Source organism: Cricetulus griseus, assembly GCF_003668045.3.
Source record: "Cricetulus griseus strain 17A/GY chromosome 1 unlocalized genomic scaffold, alternate assembly CriGri-PICRH-1.0 chr1_1, whole genome shotgun sequence".
Taxonomy (NCBI): domain Eukaryota; kingdom Metazoa; phylum Chordata; class Mammalia; order Rodentia; family Cricetidae; genus Cricetulus; species Cricetulus griseus.
In genome coordinates, this window is record NW_023276807.1 from 31,546,301 (window position 1) to 31,549,250 (window position 2,950).

General features: G+C 49.2%; 1 long non-coding RNA gene across 1 annotated transcript; it reads right to left on the reverse strand.

Annotated features, from left to right (window-relative positions):
• Positions 1–363: 363 nt before the first annotated feature.
• On the reverse strand, positions 364–1,975 carry LOC107978678. Its single transcript, XR_004772607.1, has 3 exons — positions 1,685–1,975; positions 1,089–1,191; positions 364–669 (listed from the first exon to the last, which is right to left on the reverse strand). It is a non-coding gene; the product is annotated as an uncharacterized LOC107978678 (long non-coding RNA).
• Between the last annotated feature and the right edge of the window lie 975 nt (positions 1,976–2,950).

Sequence of the window (2,950 nt, forward strand, 5' to 3'; positions counted from 1 at the left end):
TCAATAGTGAGGTGGAATGGAGTGGTTTAGTTTGGTTTATTATTTTTTTTCCACATGGCCCACACAAATGGATTTGGAGGCTGTTCCAAACAAGATGCCACAAGGTACTTGAGCAGCATGGCAGCTCTGCCGGGTCAGGCTGGAGCTTTCCAGTGGAATGTCTTTGGAGTCCTTGATTGTTTGCTGAGAAAACATGGCCATTATTTCATAATCACATCTTGCCTAAACATCAGCTTTCTCTCCAGGCTTTGAAACTGCAGTATATAAACAGTGCTCCCTCAATTTATTTTGAGAAAATGACCATACTCAACAGGCAAGCGCCTATAAAGACAGAATACATGTATGTGGAGTTTGGATGTTTTTATTAAGTCAAGCTTACAGCAAAGTTCATCGGATGCATATTTAATCACCTGCAAAGTTGTTGCTGTGTGGCTGTGTGGTAATAAAGCATAAACGTTCTCTCCTAATTTTGGCACAACTGATTTATGCACTTTAGACATTGGCCAGGAAGAGAAAGAGGAATGGAAGGAGGGTTGGCTCTCCAGCCTTCTCTTTGGACGCTCCAACCCAGCAGGTCTCCTCCTGGCTCCTGATGCTGCCTTCCACTCCAGCTACAATAATCTTCTAATACCAAGCCGCGGACCAGGGCCCTGTTGCCAGTTCTGTCTTCTGGAAGAAGAAAAATGAGTTTGGGTTTGGGAAAGGGCTTCTGGGGCCCAGGGGGTGGCCGGCTCCTGCTTTGCAGACTAGCCAATCCACATGGCCAAGTTCCGCCCGCTAATTAACCTCTGGGTACAGTCTGTGATGAGATTCAACAGCAGGGCTCAGTGGGGCACAGTGGGTAAAATGGGTGCACGGTAGGTGTAAAATAAGTCTTATTTTACCAAAATTTGGTCCCTTCTCTCCTCTGTTCAGAAGTCCAAGGGCACTAGAGGGGGGCAGGACTAGCATGTCACTTTGCCATCTGAGGGCATGAACGGTTCCCTCCACAGAGAGTATGTCCATGGAGAGGACCAGCTGCATTGTCCTACATTAAACTCAACCCTGGAGGCCCTTCTCATCCCCTCCGTCAGAGTGATAATTCTTACCTGTGTGGTGGTGGTTTCATAAGGACAGGGGAAAGGTGAAATGCATCCAGAAACAACAAGGGAACATGGCGTCCTTGCTAAGTCCCCAGTGGTCACATGGGACCTAGAATAGAAATGACAGGGCAAGGGGGTCCTGGGCATGCAGCAGATTGAGGTGCTGAGGGTGGGTGAAGAAGAAAGGAACCTGCTGAGAGGTGAAGCCATCTGCTGTTTTATTTTTATTAGGGTGGCAGGTAGGTGTGTGGGGTGCCCTCCAGCTTTCGGCATGACCAAAGGCCCTGGGAACTGGCCTGGACAGCTGTTCACTTGACTGACTTTATTCAAGTGAGCAGTCTAGTCCTCATGGGAAGAGGACAGAGTAGAGAAACATTCAAGTGAATTGCTTTTTCTTAGTATGTGTGTGTGGTGTGCATGCAGGTCTACCCAGGTGTGGTGTGTATACATGCGTGTGGAAGCATGTGTGTGTGTGCGTGTATACACAGGCTTGAGGTTGATGCTGGCTGCCTTTTCTATCACTCCCCACCTTGTGTACTGAGTCAGGGTCTCTCACTGAACCCAGAGCTCCCCAACTCTGCTAGTCTGGCTGGCCACCTTACCCTAAGGCTTCTGTCTCCACCTCCCATGAACTGGGATTGCAGGCAGCCGCCATGACCACTTTGCTTTTTGCATGGGTTCTGGGGATCCCAACTCCTGTCCTCATCTTACACCTCAGCGCTTTACCCACTGAGCCATCTCTCCAGCCTCGGGTTAGTGGCTTATTGACCAGAGAAATTCTTTCTCTGGAGACAGACAGAAAGAAAGGAAGAAAGAAGGAAGGAAGGAAGGAAGGAAGGAAGGAAGGAAGGAAGGAAGGAAGGAAGGAAGGAAGAAGAGACAAACAGCAACAGACAGAAAACACAGGCTGCCAGCGCACAGCCCTCCCCCTCCCTCTCAGAGGCATTTTACAGGCCTAAAGACAACCGTGACTCATTCATTAATTTGAAGAGAAAACGGGATAAAAACAACCGAACAGTCCAGACGCAAGCATTCTTCTAATGCCTTCCATTCCCCGAACACACATTTTACACCAGATTCTTCTGGCTTCCCAGAATGTCTTAATTTTATGCTTTCATGAGTGATTATAGGGAGGAATGCTGAGCCCTACCATGGAGGCATCAAGCATCAGAGTGACGGTAGCATTGAGGCACAGACAGGCAAATGCCATCCCAGGTCCCCAGTGAACCTGGGCCCTCACCTGGTGAGCCCCAGCATCAAGAGGTTTGTCCCTGCTCTGCCTTCCTACAGTCTCCTCTTCCCGAATGTCCCCTTTTCTTGCCTATTCCCTCCCTTTTAATATTCCTCCCCTTGTACATTCTTCTCTCCCTCTGGGTTTCCCTTAAGGAGATGGTGAACTTAGGTCACAAGAACACAGCTCCTTCCCTTGTCCCACAAAACTCCACAAAGTACGCAAGCTGACCAGCCTGTGGCCTATCCCTGTGCAACATGAAGCAGGCAGGCTTACCTGACTTTATACACAGCATAACCCACTTAAAACAAAACAAAACAAAAACCAAAAAAACAGCCCGGTTGGGATGTTGAGTGTCAGGGGTGGGGGGCTCTGCATTTGTTCTTCCATTTTTAAAGCACAGTCTCCTCCCACCCCAGACCCCTCTGCACCTCGCCTCCCCAAAATGCCTGCTTCTCCTTAGGGGAAGTTTTCCATATCTGACATCTTTGATAAGCTAGTTTGGGATCCGTGCCAGCCAAGTGGAGGCTGCATAGAGACACCTGAGACAGTGACATCCTCACACCTGAGGAAAGCCAGAAAACTTAGCTGCATAGCTTCCCTCTGTCCCTGTCCTGCTGAGCCACCCCCTGCTCCT